Source organism: Heteronotia binoei, chromosome 13 (genome assembly GCF_032191835.1).
Source record: "Heteronotia binoei isolate CCM8104 ecotype False Entrance Well chromosome 13, APGP_CSIRO_Hbin_v1, whole genome shotgun sequence".
Classification (NCBI taxonomy): domain Eukaryota; kingdom Metazoa; phylum Chordata; class Lepidosauria; order Squamata; family Gekkonidae; genus Heteronotia; species Heteronotia binoei.
In genome coordinates this window covers 32,218,343-32,238,401 of record NC_083235.1, presented here as the reverse complement: position 1 = coordinate 32,238,401, position 20,059 = coordinate 32,218,343, and the positions used below count along the sequence as shown (strand labels likewise).

Here is a 20,059-nt window from a genome sequence, read left to right as displayed (position 1 = left end):
AGGTTAGGCAGGTTCTCTGAATCCCCAGCTTTCATTATTTTAAAAAGTAAGTCTCTATCCTTTTCCCTGATGGAGCTATAAGGAAAAAGGCATATCTCCACAAGGAATACCACTAGACTGACTTTAAAAAAAGAAAGAAAACTGGGAATTAGAAGAACCTGCCTCAGCTATCATTATAATGATGAACTGATATATCAACATTTTAGTGCCTTAAAAAAAACCTTAGTTGTCTTCAGGTGGACAAGAGGGAGTGGTTTGATGACATAGGGTTGCCAATCCCCAGCTGGAGGCAGGGGATCTTCCAGTTTGGAAACCCTCCCCCTGCTTCAGGGTTGTCAGAAAACAGGAGAGGGAGGGAGAGAAGGAGGGGACTTCAAATCAGCTTCCAGAAAGAGTAAAAGTGGTCTTAAAACAAACAAAAAATGAGAGAACTAAAGGCACAAAAATGTGTGTGGATATTAGGAGATAAACCAAAACTATATGGTGCCAGCACTGGCAAAAACAGCCAAAGACTTTTTGAAATGAAAGCTGGGAACTAGTATGGATAAAAAAAAAACCACGAAGAAAAGCCCTTATAATCATCTGGCTAGTTAGGCCTTCTGCAGAACAATTGAAACCAACCCCAATCTTCTTGAGCCCATGGAGACTTGTGAAATGGGATGTCACAAAATGGTTGTCACGGGAGCTTGAATTAGTCACAAAATGGCTGTGCAACATGGGTGGCAATCACAAGACACAGGAGTTTCCAAGCCAAGCATCCTCTTATTATGTCATGGGCAACTGCATCCAAGCTCCCTGCAGAACAAAGGCAATGCCTCCTGCATCAAAGGAGCAGAAGAAAGCTGAGCTTGGCACTTTAATTTGGAAAGAGATGCTGGTTGGTTTTAGTTTCCAAAGAAAGGGAGGGTTTGCTCCGGATGTGATGTAGAGGTTTCCAAGCACTAGATACATACCAAGGGCTCTGCACGGGGTTTATGATGCACCTGCCCAGGATGAGTTCAGCACTTTGCTAGTTAATTAGTAAACTCTTAAGGAGCAATCCGGAGCTTCCTGTTGTTGTTTCCTGCTCCATTCAAGGTCTTTCAGAATTTTATCCCCAAGATTCAGAAAGCTAGTGGATGCCACAAAATTTAACAGCAACCACTGGAAGTCACTTTGGGGATCACTGTGCTAGCAGGGCCAGTTCACCGAATGGAACCCAGCTTTGTGTTCCTAAATTTTGCAATGTGATCTTAAATTTTGCAGTGAAGGTGGTCTCTAGCCTAGGGCAGCTTCTGCATGGCAATGATTCTCTGTTTAGCTTCCATCACACTGCAAATACAGAGAGAGGCATTTACACTTAAAAGAGGCAATGGAGTATCTACATGGCAGTTTTCTTATCTTGCCTTATCCCCTTCCCATGAAGATTTTTCTCAGGCTTTTTGAAATTGGTAATTGACAGATTGCTATGGTGCAATAACATTATATCAATCTATTCCCATGACCTACTAGTTCCTGGTTTTCATATTGTAAAAAGTAATTAAACTTTTTATTGCCTTCATCTTTCTCCTTATAACTCTGCAACAAAAAGGGCCAAAAGACTTTTTGAAATGAAAGCTGGGAACTAGAAGATTGTGGCAACAGATAGTTATATTATGAATGCTTTAGAGTGCTATGTCAGTTACTGATTTTTATAAAAAAAACATACACCCCCAGCCTACTCATGGCATGTGGGGAAATGGCCGCCATGGGGCCTGCATCAAGGAAAATGGCAGTAATGCAAGTGGGCCATGCAAAAATGCACTGCTATCCATCTACACAGTATACAAATGCACTTTGACTGCAATCTTTCAAACAAGATTATACTTGCAAAGTCGGGCTGGGTGAACACAGAAACAGGATGAACAGAGAGCGATGTCATGTAGGTGCTCCCCAAACAACACTGATCTAAGGAGACCAAGGTGGAACAAAATACCCATGCAGAAGCAGCCTAGGACACAATTTCTTTCATAAATATGGATTCCTGAGCCTTTATTTAGGACTGGGTATATGGAAGGATGTAACACAATGGCTGTGATTACACACACTAAATAATTCTGCTTTCAATGCACTTTCCAACTGGTTACTGATTCCATGTTAGCCTTTATCCTGGTCTTGCTCTCAGCTCTCAAGTTTGCATGGGGCAGGCAGCAAGCAAGGTACACACAGCACCCACTCCAGAGATGCCAATGCAGAATCCAGGAAAAAGAGCTGCCATGAGGAGCCCCACACAGAAGGGAGGCAAGTGCAAACTGCAGAATTGGACTATACAGTAAAATCCAGTTGGAAAGTGGATTGGAAGTGCATTGTGTGATCGCAGCCTATGCCAGGCCATGAAGACTGTTTCTAGCTGTGCCTTGGGAAGGCTCGGCCCTCCCAGCCAAGCCGGCGCAGCAGGCGTTCGGGCTGGGGGCCGCTTTTGCCCCCGCGGAAGAATGAGGGCAGTGATTGACAGCAGATGTCAATCCGGGGCTAGTGAGGGGCGTAGTGTCAGGGGTATATAAACCTTGGCACCGCCCCCGACGGAGTGTGGCAGTCTTTTGGCTCTCTGACGAAGAGCCTCTTGTGCGGTGCGGCGTCGCTGGGCCTTCAAGAGCCTGGGGAGCGTCGCGGATCGTCGTTGGAGCGAGGCGGGGCATCGGTGGTCAGGCGCAGGCGTGGGCAGCGCAAGCGGCCGGTGTCCGTGCTTTGTGGATTGTGGTTTGGCTTCGGGGAAGCGGTAGCGCGAGCGGCGGCTGTCGGCAGGGAGGCGCTTGGGAGTCCTGGTTGGAGGGTGGTAGCGGTCGGGCCCGGCGCGGCGGCCGTTGGCCAAGGCGGGGTCTCTGCAAACCGCGTGCTAGGCGCAAGGCGCTTGCGACGGCCATTTTGGGGGTGAAGGGAGGCCCTTGTCAGTTTCGGAGGTGCAGCTTCGGGTTTAAAACGCGCAGGGTGTCCACTGCTGGGGGTTGGAAATCCTTGGGTGGCTAAGGGAAGCCCCGCGGGTTACTCTGCTGCGCGAGGTGGCCAGTCCAGACCCTGTGCACTTTTGAAAAAGCGAGGGGCAGCCATTTCGAAGCCGTTTGGGCGGCAAGGGTAGGCGCGGCGGACATTTTGAGGGCCGTTGAGCAGCAGGGAGCGCAGCGCGGGCGAGCTCGGCGCGTGCGGCGGCCATTTTGTATGCCAGTAGCGACAGTTCTCAATCCAGTTAATACTCGTGTGGGGACAGTTAGTGCGGGGCGGCCATTTTGCGGTGCATTATATTGGGGCGGAAGGGCCTTGGATAACCCTAGAGAGGAATGTAAGATATACAGACCTTTTAGATGAGAATGATAAAATAAGAAAAAAAGGAGGATTTAGAATCAAGTGGTATCTCGGTAGACTGGTGGACAATGACGCAAATTTTAGCTAAATTTGGTAATGACAAGAACAAGGGTTTTACAAAACCAAACTTTGATTTTGACATGATATTAACAGCGAAAATCGGTAAGATGATTAAGAGAGTATATAATTATCTTCTACACATGAAATTGGAGGGAGAGATTGTCAAACGCGTAATGATTAAGTGGGCGAAGAATTTGGACCATACCATCACATTAGAACAATGGGAACTCTTATGGAGGAATAACTATAAGATAATCAAACCGGCTAACCTTCGAGAAAATTTTATAAAGCTTTTTTACAGGTGGCACATTACACCGGTCCTATTAAACAAAATTAATAAAGCCATTCCACCCACCTGTTGGAAATGTGAAGAAAAAATCGGAACTTATTATCATTTATGGTGGTCTTGTAAAGTGTCCAAAAATTATTGGAAGGAAATTCACAAAATTTTAGTGGATATACTCAGGGTTAATTTTGTTTTCAAATCAGAGTTTATGTTGCTGTCTTTAGTTAGAGATACGATTCCCCGGGAAGACGAATTTATTGCAATATATATTATAACGGTGGCAAGAACTTTATTGGCCCAGTATTGGAAAGCTAAAGTTCTCCCGAAGAGAGAGGAGATAATCCAAAAGATTTTGACTGTGGTAGAGTTGGATATTCTAGCGAATATGATTAAGGGTAAGTCGAAGGAGATTGCTAAAGAAAGATGGAAAAAATTATATGTATGGTTCGAAAGTAATTAATCAATACTGTGATGTAATTAGTATGATTATTAATTTAATCTTTTTAAAACCTTGGCGATGGTTGTTGAATAGACTGCAGTTTGCATCCCATTCGGAAAATAAGATGTATGATGAAATATGTTAAGGAAATGTCTCAGGTATGAAGCCATATGTAAAAGTTATTTATAGATTGTATATATGAATAGCTTGAATAAAGGGTTTGGAATATAAAAAAAAAAAAAAAAAAGGAGGATCCCGGCAAGGGACCATCTGGTGAGCAGCCGGGTGTTGGAGCTGGCAGTGGCTTTGGACCGCAAACCCCTGTAGGTGGAGGAACTCCTGCGGGCGCGGGGGGTAAGTTGTTACCACACCTAACTCCCGGCTGGCCTTGGGAACCTCTACAGGCGCCTGCCCCCCCCACCGGGTTGGGTGGAGGGGCTTGGAGTGCTGGGCAGCCCGGCACACCCGCTGGCCAGTGGGGGGTCACCCTGCCCTGGCCTTGGGGTTCACAGAGTCCGGGCATGCAGGGGCCGGGGTTAGGCGGAGCGGGCCTGCAGCAGATGATGTGCTCACAGGCAGCCGCAATGACACCAGCAGTTCCCTCAGGGATGCATCCCCACGGCGTTCTGCCTTGGGGTGGACAGCAATATGCCCAGGCGCAGGGATTGCCTCCTGCCGGGTTTGGAGGCGGATGGTTCTACCCGCCGACCCCTTATTCCAGCATACCAGTACACGCTTTCCCCTTTGGGGACACTTCGCTGCCGCTGGGGGATCATTTAACGGCGGCTACCCGGGAACGTATCCTGCGCGGAGAGTATGTTGATGTCTTTGCCCTTCTCTATAGAGAGCTCGAGAAAAAGAGTAAAGACGAGCTTGACGAGAAGGACAAAGAAAAGTTAAAACGCCGCAAAGTGGATAGGACTTGGGCAAACTGGCTGCCAGGCTTCCTGATTTTTGCGGGAGTGATCGCCAGGGCGCAGCCCGCCCGGGCAGCTGCCCTGTTTCAATATCTGGATATAATATACAGGGCATATACAGACTTCGTCGGGGCAGCATGGCTGCAGTACGACGAAGCCTTTAGGATGAGGGCTGCAGTGAACCCTGGGTTGCCTTGGGACCAAGTCAACCAGCAGCTGTGGCTGCAGTTGATGTCCCCGGCGAGGCCTAATCCTGGGGACAGGTCGGACAGTGGACATTTAGTCCAAAAGCATCAGCAGCAGCTTGCAGCAGGGGCCCGCCCGTCGGCGGGCCAGCCGGTTCAACCCCGGCTGCTATGTTGGGAGTTCACTTCCAAGGGAGTGTGCACCCGGAAGCTCTGCAAGTTCAAACACGAGTGCCCGCTGTGTAGCGGGCCTCATGCCCAGTCCGCCTGCAGTAGGTCCAAGCCAAAACCATGGGGAAAACGCCCCGGGGGCGGTGGTAATAATCAACAGCCCCCTGGAAAAGGGGCCCAGTCCCATTCGGCTGAGGGTCCTCAATAAGTGGCTGATGAGGTACCCGCTTAAAGCCGATGGGCAATACTTGTTGGAGGGGTTTTCGTTTGGGTTCAGAATTCCTTATCAGGGGCCCAGGGCCCCTTTTATGGCTCCTAACCTTAAGTCAGTTGTGGGGCTCGAACACATAGTTCGTGCAAAGATTGCTAAGGAGTGTAAGGAGGGTAGGGTCCTGGGACCCTTTAATGCGCCTCCAGTAGCAACGTTGAGGGTTTCTCCCCTGGGGGTGGTGCCCAAGAAGGCACCGGGGGAGTATCGCCTCATTCATCACCTGTCCTATCCCAAAGGAACTGTGTTCGGTGCGGTACACTTCCTTTGACCAAGCGGTCAAAGTAGTGCGGGGGTGCGGAATCGGGGCCGAGATGGCGAAATGCGACATTAAGTCAGCATTTCGTCTCTTGCCAGTTCACCCCGAGGATTTTGAGCTCCTGGGGTTTTGCTTCGAGGGCAAGTTTTACATGGATCGTGCCCTCCCTATGGGTTGCTCGGTATCCTGTGCTGCATTTGAACGATTCAGCTCCTTCATTGAGTGGGTGCTGCGGGACAGGACAGGGTGCAAGGCCACGGCGCATTACCTGGATGACTACCTTCTGGTTGGTCCTCCGGGCACTGGGCAGTGCGCCATGTTGTTGGGGGCTTTCCAGGAGTTGGCCAGCGAGCTTGGGGTTCCTCTGGCGCAGGAGAAGACTGAGGGACCCAGTACGGTACTTACCTTTTTGGGGATCGAGCTGGACACCCACAAACAGTCTTCCCGGCTGCCAGAGGAAAAGATAATGGACCTGAGAGCCCGGTTGGCCACCTTGAAGGGCCGGCGCAAGGTTTCGTTGCTGGAGCTGCAGCAGTTGGTGGGTCACCTTAACTTTGCATGCAAAGTGGTGGCACCAGGGAGAGCCTTTTTGCGGCGTCTTTGTGACGCTATGCGGCAGCTGCGTTCCCCTTACCATCGGGTCCGCGTGTCTGCAGGAATGCGGGCGGACCTTGAAGTTTGGGAGTTATTTTTGGAAGCGTTCAATGGCGTTTCTTTTTGGAGGGAGGAGCTGAAGATTGAAGCAGAGCTTCAGATCTCCTCTGATGCCTCCGGATCTACTGGGTTTGGCGTGTATTTTAGGGGACATTGGTGTGCAGAGCAATGGCCTCCGGAATGGTTGGAAAGTGGGCTCAGCAGGGACTTGACATTTTTGGAGTTTTTCCCTATCCTAGTCGCCGTTTGGCTCTGGGGTGAGCAACTTGCCAACCATTCCGTGCTCTTTTGGTGTGATAACATGGCAGTAGTACATGTTATCAACTCCTTAACGTCAAAGTCTCTGCTTGTCATGAACCTGGTGAGATCTTTTACGCTGCGATGCCTCCAGCTGAACATTTTGTTCACGGCTAGGCATGTACCCGGGGTCTGCAATTTCAGATGGAGCGTTTTCGGCAGCTCGCCCCAGAAGCGGACTTGCGGCCGGAGAGGATCCCCTTGGACCTATGGCGGCTTGGGAAGCTGAAGCCGGTAGGGCCATTCAGTTGGCTTTAGCCCCCAGCACTAGAAGGGCTTATGATAGGGCGGCCTCTCAATTTTGGGAATTTAGGAGGGCTGCTGCACTGAAGGATTGCTGGCCGATTCCCACGGCCCACCTTATGCAATTCAGTGTACATCAAAAGCAGAAGGGCTTGGGGCTAAAGACTATTAGGGGCCAGCTAGCAGCGTTGGCTTTTATCAGCAAAGCCCGGGGGTTTGTGGATACTACGTCTGATTTTAGAATCAGAAAAATGCTAGAAGGCTGGGCCAGGGAGCGTGGCCCACGCGTGGATGATCGGCAGCCCATCTCCCCTTCTATGTTGAAGGGGCTGTTTGGCAGCTGGCCGGCCATTTGTTCTTCCCCCTTCGAGGCCGCTTTGTTTCATGCGGCTTCGTTGGTGGCTTTTTTCGGTGCCCTGAGGATCAGTGAGCTTGTGATGCAATCCAAGATGGATGTTTCCATGCGGGCGCTCCAGGCAGGAGACGTCAAAATTGGTCAGGGCCAGGTAGTCTTGACGATAAGGCGTTCCAAGACTGACCAATGGAGGAAGGGGTCCGTTATCACCCTGGGGCAATGCGCAGTCCATGAGCTGTGCCCGGTTTTGGCCGTTAGTGAGTATATTCGGTTTAGGGGTGCGGGGGAGGGCCCCTTCTTTCGGCACGAGGATGCCTCACCCCTCACCAAATACCAGTTCTGGGCGGTGACTAGTCGGGCCCTGGCTGCAATAGGTTTGAAGGGTGTTAAATTTGGAACCCATTCCTTCCGCATTGGAGCTGCCTCCACGGCCGCTTCAATGGGTTACACGCCAGCGTCCATACAGCGCATTGGGCGCTGGCGGTCGGCGGCCTTCAAGGCGTATGTTCGCCCGTTAGGGCCATAGAGGGCGGTGGGTCAGTGCGCGGTTAGTATTGTTGTTAAGTGCACCGGACTGACCCTTTTTTGTCTTACAGGTGCTGTGGCTCGGGGTGAGAGACGGCGTATTCTCATCTGCGGGCACAGCATGGTGTTTTGGGCTGCCAATCAGGCTCGGCGGTCGTCATTTGGCACTCAGCTGGGCCTCAGTGCATGGGCGGTCGTGGAATGGCTTGGTCGACGGGGCCTGCGGTGGTCCGGTATTATGCCCTTATTGTTCAGGGAAAGGGCTGCTCCGCCTCCACACATATTGGTTGTTCACCTTGGGGGTAACGACCTTGGGTTGCTGCGAGGGAAGGCTCTCTCGCAGCAGGCATTGGCCGATCTACGTGAAATAAAACGAAGATGGCCTGGTGTGATCCTGGTGTGGTCAGCAATTCTGCCACGCAGGGTGTGGAGGTATGCCCTTTCTCCTGGGGGGGTTGAGCGCGCTAGGCGCAAGGCTAATAGGGCACTTCAAAAAGCCATGGAAGATGGCTTGGGCATTTTCCTCCCTCATCCGGCCATAGAGGTCGATGATGCTGACCTGTATCGGTCGGATGGGGTTCATCTGTCAGAGTTGGGTAACCGGGCCTTCTTGGAGGAAATTCGGCAGGGTTTGCGGTCGGCTCTGGGCCGCCCGTTGGGGCGCTAATGCCTAAGCAGAGGCTTGGCATTGGCGGTGGCCGGGGATGTGTTGGCCACAGTGTTTTCAGGGGAGCACCTATGGCCTAGCACCTGTGGTGCGGGTGGTCTGTATGAACCGCAGATGGGCTAGACGGCTCAGTGCGGGGAATGCAGACCACGGGGAGCCTCACCTCGGGCGGATCTTTCCATGGGGGATCGATGCTAGCCCAGGTGGAGAAAGGCTGAGGCCTGGCCGCTCAGTTACAACCCGAATACGGCGGTGTAGGGATTCAGTTTTAACAGCAGAGAATTAAACTGCGCCACAGATTGTAATTCATTCAGTTTAAGTACAGAAAAAAATGTGTTGGAATGCAACTAGAGAACAGAGAGAGATAAGAATGTGAACGGGATGTTTTGCAGCCTAGTTTGATTTATAGTCTCAAAGAAACCTGCTATGTTTGTGCCATGTACGCATGCGTCTGCTGTCACTGGGCAGAGTAGACACGATGAGTTATAGGCTAACGTTGTGGAATGTTGTGATGTAATAGAATTAATAAAAGCGCTGCTGAGGTGCGAAGGAGGAGTTACTCCTTCCACGCAAATCTCCAGTGCACTTGGATCCTTCCAGACGTCTCCCGAGTATTTATTGCCTCATAAATACTTCTTCAGCACTTCAAGGTGTTAAGGCTGGTTCCGACATTTGGTGCCCCGTGTGAGGCTCAGAAGAGATAAAAAGACAAGATAACTTGATTTACAGCTTGGACTTCAGCCACTCTCGCCCGGCCAGGGTTAAGGTACCTAACTAATCATCTGGACAAGATCCCAGGGTGAGTTGAAGTGTCAAGTTAGACCACACACACACTGTAGTGAAGATGGGGTCTACGTTAAGTGCTGCTCAGACTGATTTAGTGCTTGAAAATCACTCCACTCCGCTTCAAAGACATTTTATTCATCCGGACAAGGATCCCATCGGTGGATGTGATTTGTCAAGTAAAGAGCACACAGAGACTGAGAAAATGGGTTGTTCCTTATCAGCTGGCCCAGCCAGCCTCAGAAAATATTTACACTGTCTTCTTTCCAAAGAAGGACTTGTTGTTAGAAAATCTGATGTTTCTGATTTGGTGAAAACTATAACAGAAATTTGTCTGTGGGTTCCTGAGAGTAAAACTTTAACAATACAAGACTGGCATAAAATAGGGAATGCTTTTCAGGATCATCCAAAAATCACAGCCAAAGTTCTGTGTACCTGGTGCAAAGTGAAAGCTTGTTTGGAAGGGCTTAAGCCCACCAACATTCTATTTAATCAGCAGACAGAAGCTGGAGCAATGCTTTCTGGAGCCTTACCTCAAATTTTGCCCCCATTGCCTTCAGGGTCATTTGCCACAACCCCTGGGAACGATCAAACTTACCATCTACCTCCTAAATCACCGGATGGCTCAGAATCGAATGAGCAGCTACTCAACAGCATTGCTCTTGTTCCAAAAATGCAGAGGCCAGCACAATTAACTACAGATCTCCAAGCTGCTGTGCTGGAGGAGGGGGGTGCAAATATCCGAGAAGGCTCAGATACAGAACATCAAGGCCAACCTCTTGTTTTTCCAGAAGGCTCAATTGGGGGAGGAGAGCTAGTTGCTTGTGGCAGATTTGATACATTCCAGACTCTGAATGAGCTGCCAAAATCAGTACCTTATGGAGCACTCTCTCAATTGTCCTCACTTGTTACAAAACCCTATAAAAAAATCCCAGAGGCTGATGAGAATTCCTTGGCTAGTTTTGTTAACACATGCCAAGATGCCATAGAACCCTATGCTGAATCTGTTAATGGACTTATGAGGGCAGTGCAGAGGCAGATTGACAGTGCTGGGGCTGGAAAGCAGTTCGCTTTTGAAAATGCTAATGAGGATTGCAAGGCAGCTTTGACACCTATCTACAGCAATCCCACCACTGATATTCAATCTATGCTCCAAGTGTGCCAAAATGTGGGGTCTCAATCCTATGCTACCTGCCTCCTGGTGGCTGCAGTTCAAGTTGCTCAAGGATTATTAAATCCAGCAGCGTCATTACATGCCCTGCCTATATACTGGAAATATGGATGACATTCTGCTGGCTGAAAGTGGACATTAAGTCATCATATGGATTTTTTTTAGTAACAAGTGTTTCAAGAATATGGCTTATGATTGCACCAGAAAAGATTCTACGTCAAAGTCCTTATATGTATTTAAGGCACAAGCTTTCCACAGCTTCATCAATTCCAGTTTTTCCACAATTACAGCTTTTAAAGACATTGACATTTATACAATTGCAAAGTACATTGGGAAGCATTAATTAGGCTACAACCATGGAACTCTCACCTTTATTTTTAGCACTTGCTGGACATTCATCTCCTGCAGAAAAGATTGAAGTCTACCTTTGAAGAAATTGCTGTCGTGGAATGGATTCATCTACCACATTCTTTTTAAAAGAACTTGTACTCAAAGATTATAGCAATCTCTGACTTGTTTTTAAAATCCAGAAGTAATCCAATCCAGTTAACAGGAAAAGATATTAATCTTGTTTATTTTCCCTTTTCACAGGTTGTTGCAGACTACTTCAAAGTTCCAAATAGCTTTTGAGGGTTTTCTGGGAACAATTCTTTGTAACACCCCCCCAAAGATAAATGTTTGTTGTTGTTTTTTCAAACGCCTTATTACTAATAGCTTGTTTTTTCCATACCCTTTGCAAAACGTGTTAACTCTTTTTACAGATGGATCTCCAGGGTGTGGGAAGTGAACTTTACTGATTTACAGTCATCAGCCCAGTGGTCAAAATTGGCTGCTGTAATTTTAGCATTTCAGTTGTTTGAAAATAATGATTTTACTCTTGTAGTAGATACTTAATATGTGTTCAGATTAATGATGCATTTACTTTTGTTTTATTTGGTTCCATTTATTGACAGAGTTGTATGAGATGTTTTGTCAGTTGCAGTTTTTATTACAGGAGAGAAGAGTTTTGTCACATTCGTTCCTACTTTGGCCTACCAGGGATGTTGGTGAAAGGAAATGCACGTGCAGATGCAGCTCTTTGGAATAATGTTTTTTCCTTGTTTGACAATCCTATTCAGTCACATGCTGCATTCCATCAGTCTGCAAAGACTTTGCATAGAATATTTTCCACCCAGATGTTACAAGCAAGAGACATTGTATCTGCGTGTTCTTCTTATTGTAAGACTTCTATTAGCTTTCTTATGATGCAGTGAATTTTCAAGAAGCTCAGGCCAACCAGGTTTGGCAATTGGATGTGATTCATGTTGTCAGCATTAGCTCCTCTCAACAGTTACATCTCACCATAAATACATCTTTGGGTTTTATCTGGACTATGCCCATGAAAGAAGAAACATCATGTCATATTATTCAACATTGTATTTGAGCTTTTGCAGTTATGGAGGCCAGGATGCTTAAAAATGGACAATGCACCTGGCTATGTTTTTACAGCATTTGCAGATTTTTGTCAATTGTGGGGAATGAAATTAACTCATGCTATTCCTTTCAATTCAACAGGTCAAGCTATTGTGGAGAGAGCTCATTTGATCTTTAAATCGCTATTGTATTGCCAGACAGAGGGGAAAGGGATTCCAACAGCAGATATTCCCACAGTCATGGCTAGAGTGCTTTATGCATTAAATTTGTGTTTATTCCCCATAACAGGGTCTCATATTCCTGTTGAGCTTTATTTTAGGTCAGAAGAACAACTGCCTAGACCACTTGTCACCTATCAGAAGTTTCCTTATCCTGAATGGAAAGGTCCTGTCCCCCTGATCACCTGGGGAAGAGAATATATTGCAGTAGTATTAAAGAAAGCACTTCTATGGATTCCCCCAACGTGGCAGGGTGCTCTGTGGATCCCTGCTTGATGTGTCAAACCATGGCGTAAAGAATTTGGATTGTTTTTATAATCTCAATGTTAAGAGTAACAGTTGGAGATGGAAATGTAATTCTGAAATGAAAGACAAATGTGGAAACAACAGAAAATTATAGTTATGGTTTGAAAGATGGTATATTTTTGTTTGTAAACATAGTGCTTATAAGGTTTTGTTTTCTTATTAGAGAAGCATATGTACTCTAATTGCTCTTAGTCCTTATGACATTTATACTGTTAAGCATTCTGATATTATGGTATCATATAATCCTCACTCACACACATATATATGTATAAGCAAGCACTGAATAAGTTACAGATAGTATTATTGGATGTTATAAGTTCTTATTCTTACTATGATTTTTGTTAGTAATGATTTGATATTGTTAACCATTTCTAAAGATATAGAATTATTTACTAATGCTTTAAAAATAGCTATTGCTGCTTTGCTAATTGAAATGAATTTTGTAATGAATACTGTTTTTTAGAATTGTCTTGGTTTAGATTTCTTATTTTTATAGAATGAGGTTTTATATCTTTTTTAATCAATCTTGTTGTTTTTATATAAGTGAATCAAAGGTTATAGAGGAAGCCCTGGTAAAAATATGATCCTGGTTTCAAAATTGGGAGTAGTTGGGAAATTTTGTAATGGCAGTGATTATAATACTTATATTACTAATAATTTGTTGTTGTTTTATACAATGTATTCCTTCATTAATCAATGTATTTAGGTTATGTAATTAATGTTTTCCTTTAGCCTTAATAGTTGAAAAAATAAATAAAAACAGAGGAGATGTAGGGATTCAGTTTTAACAGCAGAGAATTAAACTGCGCCACAGATTGTAATTCATTCAGTTTAAGTACAGAAAAAAATGTGTTGGAATGCAACTAGAGAACAGAGAGAGATAAGAATGTGAACGGGATGTTTTGCAGCCTAGTTTGATTTATAGTCTCAAAGAAACCTGCTATGTTTGTGCCATGTACGCATGCGTCTGCTGTCACTGGGCAGAGTAGACACGATGAGTTATAGGCTAACGTTGTGGAATGTTGTGATGTAATAGAATTAATAAAAGCGCTGCTGAGGTGCGAAGGAGGAGTTACTCCTTCCACGCAAATCTCCAGTGCACTTGGATCCTTCCAGACGTCTCCCGAGTATTTATTGCCTCATAAATACTTCTTCAGCACTTCAAGGTGTTAAGGCTGGTTCCAACACGGCGGGTTTGTGCTGGGGGCAGGGTTGCTCGCCCTTTGACAAGGCGGGGTCCGTGGGTGACCCCAGGGGCTTGTCTGGTTAGGATTCATCCCTGCCGAGTTCACAGATTAATTGAATTTAATAAAGCGGCCCGGTTTAAACCCAATACTTTGTGTCTGTCTCTTATTTCGACTGTGGGGGCAAGGCTCGGCCCTCCCAGCCAAGCCGGCGCAGCAGGCGTTCGGGCTGGGGGCCGCTTTTGCCCCCGCGGAAGAATGAGGGCAGTGATTGACAGCAGATGTCAATCCGGGGCTAGTGAGGGGCGTGGTGTCAGGGGTATATAAACCTTGGCACCGCCCCCGACGGAGTGTGGCAGTCTTTTGGCTCTCTGCCCACCCACCCTCCCTTGGCAGTACAGGTTTCAACCGGTCACCCTGTTGGGGGCCAGGTAGGAATTTTTTCAGCTTCACATAATTGGCCCATGTGGAGTTGTTTTTCGCCTACCTTGTACTGCCTTTTAGTGCTAGGTTATAGGTAGGTTATAGGTTGGTCGCTAGCCGGGGATGTGTTGGCCACAGTGTTTTCAGGGGAGCACCTATGGCCTAGCACCTGTGGTGCGGGTGGTCTGTATGAACCGCAGATGGGCTAGACGGCTCAGTGCGGGGAATGCAGACCACGGGGAGCCTCACCTCGGGCGGATCTTTCCATGGGGGATCGATGCTAGCCCAGGTGGAGAAAGGCTGAGGCCTGGCCGCTCAGTTACAACCCGAATACGGCGGGTTTGTGCTGGGGGCAGGGTTGCTCGCCCTTTGACAAGGCGGGGTCCGTGGGTGACCCCAGGGGCTTGTCTGGTTAGGATTCATCCCTGCCGAGTTCACAGATTAATTGAATTTAATAAAGCGGCCCGGTTTAAACCCAATACTTTGTGTCTGTCTCTTATTTCGACTGTGGGGGCAAACTGAACTTTCTCACCTGCGCTGCAGTCATTAAAAGCAAAACAGTGAAACCTTCCTAAGTGAGGGGAATCTGGGTGGGGCTTGCCTGCTTTCTGGCATCACCCACTAATCTTGAAATTGTATCCAGATCCCAAATTATGACAATTTGAACTGGGATTTTATGTTTGCAGGAATGGAGAAAATAGAGATGGGGGAAAACTTTATAAGAATGATAAAGGCAATATATACTGAACAACGTGCAAGGTTATGTATAAATGCAGATCTTACAGAAGAAATAATAATCAGCAACAGTACAAGACAAGGTTGTCCGCTTTCACCTTTGTTGTTTATAATGACTCTTGAAATTTTATTGATGCAAATACAAGATGATAAAGAAATAGAAGGGTTGAGAGTTAAAGGAGAGTTAAAGGATTTATTTACAAATATAGAGCATTTGCAGATAATATAATGTTTATAAATGAAAATCCTACACAAGTAACACCTTTGTTGTTAGCTAAAATACAAGAATATGGAGAACTGACAAGATTTTATGTTAATAAAAATGCAAGTAAATAAACAAAAGGAGTTGCAGAGACTAACAGGATGTGAAGTTACCTCTAAAGTAAAATATTTGGGTGTGGAAATAATGAAGAATATTGACCTGTTCAAAAATAACTATGAAAAGCTATGGCGTAAAATAGATGAAGATATGATAAAATGGAATAAGCTTAACTTGTCATTGCTTGGAAGAATAGCTGCAATTAAGATGAATATTTTGCCGAGAATAATGTATTTGTTTCAAACTATTCCGATTGTGAAAGACAGTAAACAATTTAACAAATGGCAAAGGAAGATTTCAGAATTTGTATGGGCTGGGAAGAAACCAAGGATTAAAATGAAAGTTGTAATAGATGCTAAAGAAAGAGGAGGATTCCAATTACCAGATTTAAGATTATATCATGAAGCAGTTTGTTTAGTGTGGATAAAAGATTGGGTGACGCAGTTGAATAAAAAAACTTTTAGTGTTGGAAGGTCATGGAAATAAATTCGGCTGGCACGCTTATATGTATTATGGGAAGAAAAAGATGGATAGATTTTTCTCTCACCATTATATAAGAAATAATTTGTTGAATACCTGGATGAAATATAAGAAATATGGTGATGAAAGAAAACCATTATGGATAGTGCCAGCAGAAGTGATAAAAATAACAGCTGAGACAGGTAAGGAAAAATGTCTGTCATACAATCAACTGTTAAAAATACAAAGTGGCAAAATAGAATTGAAAACTGCTGTGGAGTTGAATAACAAATACGATTGGTTTCAAATGCAACAAATAAAGAGTTTGGTGGAAAATGATATTAAAACTGAAGGAATAAGGCGAGAGTAAGCAGAAATGGAAAAAGTTCTGCTTGGAGATAATAAAAAATTAATTTCAAAAACTTATGTTACTTTTAAAATGGTCTACAGAAGATGAAGTAGTGAAATCTCAAATTATTAAATGGGCAATAAATGTAAATAAAGAAATACAGATGGATACATGGGAATATTTATGGAAGAACTCTATGAAACTTTCAACGTCAGAGAATTAAAGAGAACTGTTTTAAAATGATGTATAGATGGTATATGACTCCTAAAAAATTGGCAAAGATGAATAACAAGATGCCAGACAGATGCTGGAAATGTAAAAAACATGAAGGTTCTTTCTACCATATGTGGTGGACTTGTGAAAGAGCGAAAAAGTATTGGCAGATGATCCAACAAGAAATTTCTAGGATCTTGGGATATAAATTCAAGAAAGCTGCAGAGACTTTTTTGTTGGGATTACAAATGGAAAAAATTCCAAAAAGAGATAGAACTATAATTTGGTACTTGCTTTCAGCTGCTAGGACACTATATGCGCAGTTATGGAAGCAAGAAAAAATACCAGAAAAATGGCATTGGATTGTAAAAGTTATTTCATGGAGTGAGATGGACAAATTAACAAGAACTTTAAGAGACTATGATTTAGAAGATTTTAAAAGGGAGTGGAAAAAAATGTAGAAGTTATGTAGAAGACGAGTGGAAAGTAAAAGGACTTTGGACAATTTTTGATAATGATTAAACTTTAGAAGAAAGAAGAATATTAATTTTAGTTCTTAGGAATTAAGGGTACCTTTTAATGTTAGTATTTTGAGTAAATAACACTGGCGGGGGTCAAGTAACAGGGGGAGGGGTGATTAGAAAGAAGCATATGGGATAGATTAAAAGAAGTTATTAATGGAAATTGTTACCATATGTTATCAATAAAATTGTTCAAAAAGAAACAGATCCCAAATTATGTGGGTAAGACAACGATGAGGAAAATGCCCCTGCATCTCCATGCTAGGGTTGCCAAGTCCAATTGAAGAAATATCTGGGGAGTTTGGGTGTGAAGCCAGGAGACATTAGGGGTGGAGCCAGGAGCAAGGGTGTGACAAGCATAATTGAACTCCAAAGGGAGTTCTGGTCATCAAATTAAAAGGGACCTCACACCTTTTAAATGCCTTCCCTCCATTGGAAATTATGAGGGATAGGGGTGCATTCTTTTGGGGCTCATGGAATCGGACACTCTAGTCTAATCTTTTTGAAACTTGGAGGGTCTTTGGGGGAGAGGCATCAGATGCTATGCTGCAAATATGGTGCACGTACCTCAGAAAACAGCCTCCCCCAAGGACCCGCAGATCAATTCTCCATTATACCCTGGAATCAGTCTCCGTAGGGGAATAATGGAGTGCCCAGCAGACATTCCCCCTCCCCACTTTCTGATGACCCTGAAGTGGGGGGCCCCTCCAAACTGGGGGATCCCCTGCCCCTACCTGGGGATTGGCAACCCCACTCCATGCATGTCCAGTTAAAGACGACAGATGGCAGATGTTGAGAAAGGCCGTTCCTTCCCTGCTTGAAATTCTGCTTCCAGTCAGAGTAGACAATACAGAAATAGATGGACTAGCGGTCTGATTCAGTATATATGAAATATTGAAAAGAAATTATAGCACAACTGATAAGAGCACGTTGCCAATTTCCAGTTTGGTAGTCAAAACAAAGGACAGCAGTATGGAGAATACAAAACAAAAATATACCACTCCAGGCACAACAAGAAACAATTTAGTAATTTAGTAATTGCCAGTCATTTGTGTACAAATATGTATACAACATACAAATCCTAAATACAGACTACAGTATGTCGATCCAGTATGCCGTTTCAAATTTTTGTCAGCTCCAAAGACGAATAAATTTAATCAAAAAAACTTATAGTCTTGTTTGTTGCTATCACTTTGAAATGGAACCAAACCAGACTCCAAAGCACTTACAATCTTAATGATTATCGCTTTTGAAATGGGGCCAAACCAGACTCCAAGGAACTTGCAGTCTTATTTTCAAGAACTTGTTTTTATATGGGAATCACTGCAAACATTCACCAGTAGCTGAAGCCTACAATGATTATACAAGGAAAGATAGCAACATACCAGTTGTTTCCAACTTTCTTGGCTTTGATGCTATTCCTTTATATAGAACTTTAACGATCAGACTCAAAAGTTCCTGGCATGAAGAGACAGATAATTTTTGTGTTTGTTTTTTTTAATATACATTTATAAAATACAGTTTACATATTTTATTGTGTGGCTTTATAACTTATTTATACAGGGTTAGATCCAACCAGGTTTTTCACAAGTAAAAGAGGAGGAGCCAGGCAGGTCTGAACATTTTGGTGAATTCATTAGTCATGTAAGGTGCCAGACATTAAGGGGCATCAAATTAGATGGAATTTATTTCTGTATTAACCCCCCCCCCGATATATCAGGGGTGGCCAACGGTAGCTCTCCAGATGTTTTTTGCCTACAATTCCCATCAGCCCCAGCCATTGGCCATGCTGGCTGGGGCTGATGGGAGTTGTAGGCAAAAAGCATCTGGAGAGCTACCATTGGCCACCCCTGTATGTATTATCTCTGGTGGTGTATGGAAAGTACCATCAAGATGCAGCTATCTTCTGATGATCTCAGAGGATTTTCAAGACAAGAGATGTTAAACACTAAAGGTAAAGGTAATCCCCTGTAAAAGCACCAGTCGTTTCTAACTCTGGGATGATGTTGCTTTCACGTTTTCATGGCAGACTTTTTTATGGAGAGGTCTGCCATTGCCTTCCCCAGTCATTTACACTTTACCCCCAGCAAACTGGGTACTAATTTTACCGACCTCGGAAGGATGGAAGGCTGAGTCAACTGTGAGCCATCTACCTGAACCCAGCTTCTGCAGGGATCGAACTCAGGTTGTGAGCAGAGATTGGACTGCAGTACTGCAGCTTTACCACTCTGTGCCACGGGGCTCTTACTGTTAAACACTACATCCATACAATTGGTAGGAGTTTTGGCAGATGCAACTTACACACAAGGGTAAAAAACAAACAGCATCCTCTGAAGTAGTAGACAATACAGAGTAGACAATACAGAACTAGATGGACCAGCGATCTGATTCCGTATACATGAAATGCCGAAAAGAAATTATAGTGCAACTTCTACAAGCATGGTTGCCAGTCTCCAGGTGGGTATATAAAAAGTTTTAAATGTATATACTAGCCTTATTTTGTGAAAGATCTCAGATGTTAAGCAGGGTTAGCCCTGCTTGGTATTCGGATGGGAGGCTTCCAAGGAAGATCCAGGTTGTGATGAGGCAGCAGGCAATGGCTGAATGTCTCTTGCCTTGAAAACCCTATGGCAGAGGTGGCCAATGGTAGCTCTCTGGATGTTTTTTGCCTACAACTCCCATCAGCCCCAGCCAGCATGGCCAATGGCTGGGGCTGATGAGAGTTGTAGGTAAAAACATCCGGAGAGCTACCGTTGGCCACCCCTGCCCTATGGGGTCACCATAAGTCAGCTGTGACTTGACAGCACTTTCCATTACCATAGTTACCAACACTTTGGGACCCAGGACCCAGATGTAATTTTTCAGTCATTTGAAGGAAATTTGTTCAGAATTCCATCAATTCCAGAATTTAAACAACCACCTTTAGGGTGCATTTATCTAATGCAATGTCATTATGAGTACAATGTCATTCAGTGTCCTTTTAGTGACCCTGGTGGTTGATCATCCATCTAGAAATGAAATCCACTCTGGTAATTTCCAACATAAATCTGTTTGATTAAACTTTGAAGCCAAGATGGAAGTAAATGTTTTTGCATTCTGTTTTAAGACATTGGTCTGGTACAGCCTGCGAGGGTATTTTACTTAGCATTTTTAAGAATTACTGCCAGTTTTGCTTCCTTTCAGGTACTGGTGGTATAGTCTGTCATGGGAGCAGTCACTCTCTCAACTAAGTGTACCTCACAGGCATATTGTTTGGAAGATAAAACGGAGGAGGGGAAAACAGTGTGGTCAGCCGCTTCGGATCTCCCCTGCGAAGGAAAA

General features: G+C 44.9%; 1 protein-coding gene across 1 annotated transcript in view; it reads left to right on the top strand.

The window, feature by feature from the left end:
• The window catches only part of METTL1 (methyltransferase 1, tRNA methylguanosine), a 1,067,043-nt gene that overhangs the window by 213,456 nt on the left and 833,528 nt on the right, over nt 1–20,059 (top strand). The window lies entirely within an intron of this gene.